General features: G+C 39.3%; 1 protein-coding gene across 1 annotated transcript in view; it reads right to left on the bottom strand.

Moving 5' to 3' along the window:
• Positions 1–12,376, bottom strand: part of rassf5.S (Ras association domain family member 5 S homeolog) — a 46,151-nt gene that overhangs the window by 31,525 nt on the left and 2,250 nt on the right. The gene's annotated exons all lie outside the window — the stretch shown is intronic.

The following is a 12,376-nucleotide window of genomic DNA, read 5'->3' as shown; positions in this document are numbered from 1 at the left end:
GCACTGACTTTTTCCTCCTAATTATCAATACATTTTCAGGAAAATTTCTTGTGCTGAAAAGACTTGATAAAATTGTGGTTTTTGGATTTGATGTCTGAAAACGCTTTTTATAGCCGAAATCCAGCACAGATACATTTGCTGTTGACTTCTACATGACCTTGACAGGACTGAGATGGAGTACTTTTTTTCTGATTTTAACACCACTGGGGTTTAATAAATCAAGAAAAATTCAAGTGTTTTTCCCTTTAAGGGCTGAACTCCACAAACGATTCTTGTAGGTTCCATCTCGCTGCAACAAAACACAGACGACAAGTCAGAGGCTCTGAATATAATGGGAGTGATAGAAAAATCACAGGTATAAACTATATGTATCCTGCACCACTGTCAGATGTGAACGCAGGGCGATGCGTCTTCATCCGACAGGGTGTAGTTTCTACCTGTGATTTTTATATCACTCCCATTATATTCGGCACCTTCCAACTTATTTTGTCGTTTTGTTGCTGCATGACAGATTCGACAAGAATCGTTCAGCCCTAAAAGTCCAACCCGAAAAAAAAAAAAACGGACTTTAGTAAATAACCTCCTTAATGTGTCAGCCTATCCCCATTATAGGATAAAAGTAAGGTAAGGTAAAGTATATCTGCATTTTTACGCAAATCGAACAAAACAGGGAAAACGTAAGGAGGATCTGAGTCTGTTTTATGACAGCCCTACCAGTCAAACTCTAAACATATTGGCTCATGGGGAGAAAGCAGAAAAGTGCTGACTGCAAAGGGAACAAATCTTAATATTACTCTTTTCTCTAGGGATGCCAGTGTCATCTCACAGACATATTTTTTCATTGTTTTCAAAGCTCAGTGAGCAGATAAGCAGGCATAAAGTTTTGTGTATAACCAAGTAGTGCATTCATGGAGTGTGTTGGGACTTAGTATAGTAAATACAACATGTGAGATATACCATAAAACTGGCCATAGATGCAAAGATCCGATCGTTCGAATCCTCGAACGATCGGACTTCCCCATATCCTGACCTGCCCACTAACCTTTTAGATCAAATAAAGTAGTAAAATAACACATCAGCCAAAGTTCTGCCCCTGACAGCAATCGTACGAAAGTTATGTCCGACAAAGCTAGTGACGGTCTCCCACTGAAAATCGTACGATCGGCAAAACATGCAGAGAAATTATGGCAGCCAACAGAAATCTTTTAGCCTGTCCAAACAACCAAACGACCGATCTCCATGGGGGGGGGGGGTGAAAAATGTCAGGACTCTCCACACACCGTCCAAGAATTGCACTTATCGAGGATTTGTATGATCGGTTCTTTGCGTCTATGGCCGGCTTAAGTACTATATGATTTGCATCTCTACCAATGTCTGGGATATTTTTAAATGCATTTTTTTAATCAATATTCTTTAATCTGCTTTAAGAATGTCGAAAATAATAAAAAAAAAAAACCTGTTCTGAAATGAGAAGGGAATCATCACTAACAGACAGTTAAAGTTTTATTGTTTCAGTAGTAAAGTGGATCCCATGAAGGGAACTTTATCAACCTGGTTATACTTGATTGGTTATAAACATTAAAAAAAAAGACACTAGGAGTTACATTAATGCTTGAGCCAAAGAGGTGAATGTTGTCGCATACTGTGATATTCTTTGATATCTGACTGATTGGCCCAAGGGCCAAATGGATTTATACCATGCAAGTGGCCATAAACGGTATAGCAACCTTTCTATCCTTGTGCTTCCGCTTCACTTCATCTGCCAACACATTATTTACTGACTGGCTGTTAGATTGGTATCCCGAACCCAGAACAAACCCCAAGGTCCCAGTCACGGCTCAGCCTTCTACTTTTAACAACCACCTTTTACTTCGGGAGAAGCCCTCTGCTACTTGGGTGCCACCAGGTCTTAATATGAGAGGACCATGGACAGAGTTCTCAGCAAGCAAGGGAACCACATGAATCAGAGAACAAGGAGCGTCACAAGCTGGGTGAATACACCAAAGGAGCAGCACAGTAGAAAACAGGAGTCAGACGCGTAATCTGGATCACAGGCCGGATCAAAATATAAGAGACTTAACAGAATCCGAGAGAATGGTCAAAACACAGGCAGGGGTCAAGACAGGCAGCAGACAAGACTTGGTCAAGAACAGGCAGGGCCAATACAGATCATCGCACCCAGGAACTAATGAATAGACCTTTACATTGGGCAATGATTTCCACATTGAAAGCTCTTTAAATATTTGAATTTTGCGTCAGTCAGTGACGTCACATTCGGGAACTTCTGGATATAGCTGGAAACAGCCGACCGTACGAAACCTGGAAGAAGCACTTCAGAAGAAGACCGATACAGCGTGTGTCCCCGTCGCACCCCAATTAGACCACCAGGGTGAGTTGTTACATTTGCATACAGCAACAGATTACATTTTTAAACCTGCCCAGTCCATAAACCAACCAACCTACACATACCAAAAAATCCAGTATGTTTGTGCACATCTTAATCAGCATTTAATGACCTTACATATTCACCTTATTTCTCATTATTGGCCCTTATGGAGCTGGACGCAGAGTAAGAGCCAGTTAGAATCCTGTGAGTCCAGCTTGAGTGCTAAGTCTAGCCTGGGAAGTGCAAAATTCTCTTCCAGATATATAAAACATGATGAGCAGATGAAATGTTAGTTAAACAATCAATAGGATAGTAATAACAAAAAAATTACTCTTTGAGAGAAAGCATTACATGTAGAACATCAACAGATAATGTGAGCACACTATATGGATATGGACATGAAACAGAGATGTATAATATGTCGGCATATATCAAAAATAGCAGCTCACGGAATCAAATTGGAAAAAACATTTAGAAATGATGACCAATAAATTTAATAAAACACAGGGACACGTTTTATATATTGTTGTTATGTTATAAACATCCATGCAAAACAATATGACAAATTGCTGGTTAAAAGCTTTTCGTGGAAAAAGTAAATACCCTATCCAAACAACCATATATGTTTCATAAGGACTGGCCTTAATATTGCTCTCTAAATCCTGCCTGATAATTTCAGATAAATTAGACCGTTAAAAAAAAATATTTCTGCTTCTCTTAGTGTGACAAGCTGTGTGCCTGTACACGCAATTTTTGTGGGAAATTAGTTGTGGTCAGTAGGTAAGCGTAGGATCAGGAGCATAAATACAGGGACACCGGGTCTTCATACAATAACACAGGTTTATTTTGGCAAAATAGTTCTATAGCATTTCAACAGCACGCAATCACAACTTTTTTCCCCACACTGGGGTTCTTACCATACATGGTGGCTTCCACACTCAGGAATATTCTGGGCTTCTCACTAAGCCCTGCTGACCATCCAGGAATACAAATTCACCAGCCTCTGGCCTAGCTCACTTTTTGGCTTTCCTCAATCACTTTAGATTGAGGATCTATTCGGTGCATCTTTGGTATGCCGATGTCAGCAGAAGACTTGTATATCGGTTGGCTCATCATTCGGGTCATTATCACGACTCCATCTGCTCCTTGCAGTGGCAAGCAGCACCTCCAGCTCCTCTGGGAGTTCCTAACATGGACAGGTAACCTTTCTGTTCTGTGTTCTACTCACATAGACCTTCCTAACACTCTTGTTAGAATTAAATACCTTACCACCGATTTCCTGTGGAAAGTAAGCTCCAGTGTGCAAACTGGACCACTGCAATGGATTATCTGGCTCACCTGTTCCTTCCAGAACACTATAGTTTCCAGGGCCAGACAATGTTTTTTTAAACAGAGAACCCCTTCTCTGTTTAATTGCATATCACTTGCAGCTTACATTTCCTACTGTTGAGAAAAGGCCAAACACAACTTTTTATATATTTCCTTGGACACTCTACCACATTAGATAACCTACCATTGTATTTTGTAGCATTTGCCATTGTCTATAATAAGTCTATTCCAGAGTATATTAATTCAACATTTTCTTTATACTTCGGTTATACTTGAATGAACAAAGAGTCAAATCTCCAGCAAAACAACTTCTAATTTGGTTTCATTCTCACTTGCACAGGATCAGTTCAAGATAATAAAATCTATGTAACCATTTGCAGTACTTGAGTGTGATTTGGTCAGACCCATTCTAAATAGTCTGAAATAGTCAGGTCACAATAACAATGGGTAATGGGAATGATATAGAATTCTGAACACTATAGGGGGGCATTTATGACCATAGCCACAAAGTGCAATTTCAGCACAAATCACCATGTTTTTAACCCATAATACAGCAATGTGTTCAGCCATGTCAACCATTTCCAGCACTTGCCTCTGATTCTTTAGGTAGAAGTTTATTGTGTTGATTGAACCAGACCACCTTCTAGGGTGGTGGTAGCTCCAGGGTTCCCCTGCGTCCATAGATATGGTAGGCAATTCACAAGAGGAGACAGGACAGAAGTAACAGAAGTATTTTGGTTCTGTACATTACCACAATGAATTTTAAATGAAACAACTCAGATGCATAATTTCAGCTTTATTTCAGTGGGATGAACAAAAAGATTACATAAATATGTGATGAACTAAAGCCTTTTTTAACACAATAACATAATTTCAGGGACTCAAAAGTAATTGGACAAATTAAAAAACTGAAAATAAAATGTCAATTTCTAATACTTGGTTGAAAACCATTTGATATCGATACACCTACCTCCTGGAGAGTGTTGTTCACTTGTTTGGCTGTTGTGAAGGGGTTTCTCTTTACCATGGAAATGATTCTGCGATCATCCACCACTGTTGTCTTCAGTGGATGTCCAGATCTTTTTGTGTTGCTGAATTCACCAGTGCTTTCTTTCTTTCTCCGGATGTACCAAACTGTAGATTTTACTACTCCTAATATTGTAGCAATTTCTCGGATGGGTTTTCTCTGTTTTTGCAGCTTAAGGATGGCTTGTTTCACCTGCATGGAGAGCTCTTTTGACCACATGTTGTCTGTTCACAGCAAAATCTTACACATACAAGCACCCCCCTCAAATCAACTCCAGGGCTTTTATCTGCTTCATTGATAATGACATAACAAAGGAATTGCCCACACCTGCCCATGAAATAGCCTTTGAGTCAATTGTCCAATTACTGTTGAGCCCCTGAAATGAAGTGATTGTGTTAAAAAAAAAAAAGGCTTTAGTTCCTCACATTTTTATGCAATCTTTTTGTTCAACCCACTGAATTAAAGCTGAAAGTCTGCAGTTCACCACATCTGAGTTGTTTCATTTAAAATTCATTGTGGTAATGTACAGAACCAAAATTAGAAAAAAGTTGTCTTTGTCCAAATATTTATGGACCTAACTGTAACTAATTGGAAGTGAAGAAGCGCTTTAGGCACCAGTACCTTAAAGCAGGGGTGCCCAAAAGGTAGATCGAGCTCTACCAGTAGACCTTAAGCTGGAGATCAGTAGATCTCAAGACACTCTCAAGACCCTCCTGCTTCATGCTTTTCATTCAGATATTTATTATGTTAAGGTTACATAAGAAATAGTTGTTTCTTAAATATAGCAATATCCATTTCCTCATAAAACAATATTTAAGTAATATTTCCCATGGAACAGAATGCTAACAATACTTTTATGGATGTAGATCATAATGGGACAACATCACTAAAAGTAGACCTCCCATTAGTAAAGTGTGGGGACTCCTGCCTTAAAGAATGCCATTTAGGCAACAACTGTACCTAAAGTTGAATGGCTGTAAATGACCCCTTTAATGATCCACTCAAAATTGTATCTATGTAACAAGCTAGTTGATATTGCCCCATTATAGCCCAACCAAATGTAATTATACCCATAGTAAAGAGTGTACGGATGTAGTTTTTTAAATATGTGATAGTCACAGGTTTAAAATATATAATGGACCAATTTTTTAACAAGGTTAGTACCACCCAATTCCAATATAATAACACTCATAAAAGGAGTGATGCTGGGCATCAAACTGTTTACTAAAGAAAAATGTTAAAGTTAATTTACTGGTCTCGGATATGGTGATGGACATGCATCCACCAAACACATATTCCTTCAGTGGTGAAAGGTCCAGAATGTTTACCGTATTTGTGGGAAATGTTCCATTGCTCTACAAATTAGTTATGTCCTAAGGATAGCTATGTCCTAAGACTATCAGTCGCTGGATGATAAAAGTGTTATGGTTGCTGGATTGTACTGAACAAACTAAAATAGTCCCCCATGGCATAGGACACATGCAAGACTTCACTATCCCTGTTTGTCAGTATATGCTTGCTAAGGGCTGTGTCACTAGTGGTATTCTCTCTGTCAACCTACTAACCCCTCATGTGTGTAGTAACTCATACGAATGGTATCCATCTTTCACTGAACACGTGGGGCAGAATGAGTCCAGAAAAAGCACACTTGAGCACAGTGACAGGCAGATGCCAATTATGTCCATTAGTGTACCCATAGGAAGGTAGCAGACAGTATTAGCTTTTTTTCCATGGGCAAAATAAACACCACATGTCATGTAACCCTCAGAATTTTTTAACCTTTACGCTGGGACAGATTCACTCAGGAGACCTGGAGAAAGTGAGGTTTTCTGAGGCAAGCTGATTGACGGGACAAACTAAGTGCTATTCTATATTTTCATGTTTTTTTCACTATTGATAACATTGGCAACCCTATAGCCATTGGATATCTGTGGCTGAAGGATGCATCAGAGCCTTGCGGTCAGAGAGTTAGTTACAAAGGAAGGAGAAATAGGGCTGAGTAACTCTATCCTGTTTATTGAATTTATTAACTACATGTTAGAAAGGGAAAGGGAGCCTTTTTCTTTCTGATGATACAAAATATAAAACAAGATATAATTCTAAATTTAAATATCTTGTGATATGCATAAATGATTCTAAGAATTAATTTGAACAAGCATTAACAATAACAATATAGATCAGTAATAAGGGCAAAATTGATGAACCCACTGTTCTTCATCGGCAGTCCTATTACTCAGGCAATAAACATTCATTTTCTAATTCATTCCAAAGGCAGAGATATATTAAAGCCATGGTAACAGCTAAGTGCATAGCAGAACTAAATTATCTCTGCAACCATGAAACTCAAACACATCTTGATCTTTATGGATAATATCAAAGATATCATCTTACATACTGATTCAGTGCATACACTAAAGCCAGTGCTGTTATAGACCTTACACACATACTGTATTCTTTTAACATGTTCCACAAATGGTGTGGCACATGAAGTAGCCCAGTACACCACAGCCAAGATATTTGAGTGTATGAGTCATATCCTTACTAAAGGAAATAGGAGGAGGAGGAAGGGGAAGGTTTGAGACATTTTGCAGCCAGTTTTTAAAGGAGAAGGAAAGGTTAAAACTAAGTAAGCCTTATCAGAAAGGTCCATCTAAATATACCAGTAAACCCCCAAAGTAGTGCTGCTCTGAGTCCCCTGTCAAAAGAAACACTGCATTTCTTTCCTTCTATTGTGTACACATGGGCTTCTGTATCAGACTTCTTGCCTTCAGCTTAGACCTCATTGCCCTGGGCAAGAGCATGCTCAGTTTGCTCCTCTTCCCCACCCCCCTCCCTTCTCTACTGTAATCTGAGCCCAGAGCTAGGAGTGAGCAGGGAGAGACTCAGGCAGGAAGTGATGTCACACCATGTTAATACTGCAGCTCCTATCCTAAACAAACAGAGAGCTTCTAGAGCTTTTTACTCAGGTATGGTAAAACATTCTACAGAATAAATATAGCATTCTAGCTTGCACTATTGCAGCTAATCTATTGGCAATAAAATGCCTCCGTAGCTTTCCTTCTCCTTTAAGAGCTGAAATTCCCCTTTAAGCCCATCTATTTTGTTTAGTGGTCATGGCTGGTTGAGAGTCTTAGCACCAGCATTAAAGTTTCTGGCTGGGTGAAGATCTTAGTATTTGCACTTAGGCTCATGGCTGAGTGATATCTTGTTTATTGTTTGGAATGGTTTTGTACCCTCATTGAGATTAGAATCATTTAGAGATTGTTGTTTGTGTTCAAGGTTGTGTGCTATACATAAAGTGATGCTAGTTATGGATCCCTGTGGCACAAAGCATTGATGAAAAGTCTCCCGAATCTCTGGCCAAACAGGAGAGACACCTAGAAAAGTTTCTTGCCTCTAACATTGGCTGACATCATACTTTGATTAATATTCCCTTGATGTGAGATCTTGTAAACATCTTTGCCTAATGCAAGTTTAATTAGGAAATACAGCTTTGATCTTCCTGTAATCCAAACCCCTATTTAGCTCACTTGAATAATTGAATAAACTTGATTGAGTAACTGAAAAAAATCCTCTAAGCTCAGTCTCCGGATAAATGCTGAAAGTGTCCTGCAGGGGAGGAGTATAGGGCCCACTGTGCTAATATCCAGAAGTGACCCGTGCTGGAAGTGACGACATGTGCATCCATGCATGTGACGTCACTTCAGTAAGTTGGGGAGCTGTTAGGTCCAGTGCCCAAGGTTGGACCAGACAGCACCCCCATTGCTCACTGTTGTTCAATAATAATACTTGTGTAAAGTAGAAATGATTAAAGTACATAGAAGGACAATAATAAATAAAATATGGACAAGGTAAGGAGACTTTCCTGATTCCTCTGTGAAAAGAATGGAAGAAGTTAGAGAGTGAGTAATTAGTGTCTAAACATAAGGAGGAAAATAAACAAAAGGGCTAAGAAAGGACTTAAACAACAAACTAGTTTTCCCAGGCTAAAGAAAGGGACAGTTTCCTTCATTATATTAGTCACTTAAATCACTGTAATGTCATAAAAAAAACTTTGAAGCTCTAAACTAGAGGTTACCATGGAAAGATGGACTTTCTAGGGAGCCCAAAGCAGTAGAAGGTGGCCAGCTACAGTTAATCTGCTTTTGAATGCTCTCTTTGCTCTCTCATCTAATGCTGTATTCTTAAAACTAATGAGAGTCAATATTATGATTGTGCTTTCATAAGTTTTGTGACTTTATTTTTAAGTAATGGGGGGGGCACTTCTTCACCTTCCATCCCCTTGGGTCAAGGGTCTGTTGACTTGTTATGGCAGTTGGCCTGACCCGGGTTGATTATATCCACTAATGAATCTTTTAAGTCTTCTCCCCATGCCCCTGAGTGTGTGCCTTTTTGGATTGGACCTTGGTATGGAACATGTGTAATGGCATGGAGCTCAATATTGATAGGATGGCTGGCTTATACTTTTCTAACCATTGGACAAACTAAAAAAGTGCACTAGATAGGCTGGTGTCTGTGATGACTGACTGGTTGAATAAGGGTGGTCTGGATTTGTGATGGACTTCTCTCTTATCCATTTTAGAGAGTCTTAGGATTTTTGTGTCTTGTAAAGCTTGAAATCGATGGTTAAGGATTTCCTGTTTGATCTCAGGAGGAGTTCTAGTTAAAGCTGTTGCATTTGGAATAGAATGAATGGGTCTACATCTGTGGAGAATGTCATCAGGCCCAATTACTGCATGCAGTCTCTTGGTCAGAATACTCATTTATAACATAACTGAGGGGGTTGTTGCAGCTTTATAATCTTCTCCTTGGTAAGAAATACCATATGGGCCTGGGAATTAAATAAGAACTATGTAAAACCATCTTCTGGGATGGATTTAAACTTGATGACAATATTTGGTGCTAAGAAGTTCTCTAGAGAGGAGAACAGATGAATAAGTACTCCAGGTAGGAAAGAAAATTAGAATTTGTTACAACAGCCAGCTTGAATTTAGTCATGGTGGGGCTCAAAGCCTGAAATGGATCATTTGTGATAGCAATATATAGGTATTTTTATTGTTCTGGCTGAACAGGGTATAAGGAACATGCCTGCTATATCTGCCACATTTGCCTGAAATCTCTTGAGAGTTTTACCCAAGGTGAAAGTTTATCAACATCAGTCTGATAGGTCTTCAAAATGTAGGGAAAAGAATAATATCTTCCATTTCTTCAGTTTTATGTGTGGGTGTAATCTGTTCTGGGTGGCTGTTGTAGCTAGTTTTTTAATGACAGTATTTATGACTAGGAATATGACAGTTTTGCAAGGATGTCTGGTCTGGCCTGGGTTCAGTAGCTGTCAAAGTCTTGACTTTTTTTATGCCGAGGGCTTCAGTGCTTTGAACAGCGAGCTGCTTTTGTGGTTTCCTTGGAAAGTCTCAGAAATGGTGTCCATAGGTTTCATATTAGGCAGGAACAGGAAAAGAGGAGAATGCAAAAGGAATGTTAGATTCTCTCTACCACTGACAGAGGGGCCATGCACTGGAGTAAGGTGTGAAGAGAAGAGAATGGGTTAAAGAGAACTACAGTGTGATGATGTCATTAAAAAGTCATCTTTGGGACCCCAACCTGATTCTTGGTCAGCATGAACCTACAGGGCTCTGGAAATGAATCGCTGCAAAAACCAGCAACCATTTAGAAGGCAGAACAGGAGCATCTTTGAGCAGACCAATGTCTAATGTGACTAGAATGTGCGGAGGAGAATGAAATAATCCCAAGAACATGCCTTTGGCCAGTAGAGGATGGGATACAAATGGGCAGCATAGAAGCATGCCTTATAAACACTACCTGAAAATATTCCCTGGGTCCCATTACAATGGCAAAGTACATTCATTCCTTGCTGTTTTGAAGAGTATCAATGTAGCTCATAAGCATACATAATGGTAGGTAACCACCCACTTTGCTCTCCAGGATGAGAACCAGGGGGAAGTGCATGCCACTAAAGAGGGGTAGAAAATAGAGAGAGGGAATGCTCTCTTGGAAGATGAGGAGCATCCCCTAGCTTTTGCCTGTCATCCTATTTCATAGAGACTCCAACATTTAAGCTTTTGCACCTTTGCTGCTGAAGGACTACCCATGAAAAGACTTAGAAGGACAGTTCAGTTTTATTGTCATTCTGATATTTTCTTGCATATCTTTCTTTTCTTCTATTCATCTTCCATTTTCACAAACTGCTGTCTGGAAAGTTAGGCTGGCAAACAGAATAGCAGCTCAAGTTATACAGCTGCACCTTTAAGGTGCAGCAGGGACTCAATGCGGTGGGGGATGGTACTGATATAATGTAGCCACTGGTTTTGGTGTATGAAGTACGTTCAGCCACAATGTTCTGATACAGCCGACTCACATCTGACTGGCACATTGCCATGGTGACAGTAGGTATGAAAGCTTTTTGCACAACTCCACAAAATTTCTCTCAGCAGTGATGACATTGTTAGACAGTTACTATGACAACCTTTTGCATCAGTGGATTCAGATGGAATGGATCTAAACATACCAAGATATGATCTAACATATTTTGCAATGAAAGCAGGTAAAGAGCTAATGATACATGTCAGGATAATCCAAAATTATGATTTAATGAACGAATTGCTGTCCAGAACTGCAGACTAGTCTGAATGAGCTGGTGCATCTGACTATTTGATGCCAGTTCTCCCTCCTTTCTCTAGAACAACCAGTAGCTTGTGAGCAACATGTTGCTCTCCAACCTCTTGTATGTTGCTCCCAGTGACTTCAAAGCAGTTCTTATTTTTGAATTCCTGGCTTGAAGGCAAGCTTTAGTGGCCCAAAAACCAAATGTACTGCCAAACAGAGCCTTGTGTAGTCTGCAAGTCCACATAGGGGCCACCAATTGCCAATAACATTCCATGTTTTTCCATATTTTGCACCTGTAGGAACTTCTTGGATGATTATGTTGCTCTCCAACTTATTTTACATTTAAATGTGGCTCACGGGTAGAAAAGGTTGGGGACCCCTGCTCTAGAATGTCTGTGTCTATGAAACTAAGTGGAAATGGTGACCTTTGTTCTGGAGTTACACAGTATGCTTATTTACATCACCATCTCAGAAGAATTGTAGTAAGCAAAGCTGCAAGTTCACTACAGTATGTACACCCATTTCACACAGGCTTGCAACACACTGCAACCATAAACATTGTTATTTATTCTCTTTAACCGTCTAGAAAAGAGGGTTTTGTTTTTGATAACACTGAAGCAAAGGTACTGCAATATCATACAAGTGTGCAGTATTTTTTTCCAGTTGGAAATCCAGGATGGTTTTTCAAAAACATATCTATAAAGTTGGAGATAAATTTGTTTTTTAATTGGAGATCTCATGCACTTTGTTCCCCCCACAACCCCGTAAGAGTATTTGCAATTAGAATATCTTTTACAAATTTTTCTTTAGTACAGTTAATTGCCACTATTTTTACCACAGTAACTGAAATTATTATTATTATTTAAAATATTAGTATTATTATTTAAAATTGCAAAATGCAATCTCTAGCATCTTCCGATTTGCCAGTTGTGTCTACTCTGATGTACCTTACAACCAGCGCTGGATTAATGAAATGTAGGCTACACTTTCCTCAGGTCCCCCGATCT

The sequence above is a fragment of the Xenopus laevis genome, chromosome 2S, assembly GCF_017654675.1.
Source record: "Xenopus laevis strain J_2021 chromosome 2S, Xenopus_laevis_v10.1, whole genome shotgun sequence".
Classification (NCBI taxonomy): domain Eukaryota; kingdom Metazoa; phylum Chordata; class Amphibia; order Anura; family Pipidae; genus Xenopus; species Xenopus laevis.
The sequence above is the reverse complement of the archived record's forward strand: the minus strand, read 5'-3'. Positions and strand labels throughout refer to the sequence as shown.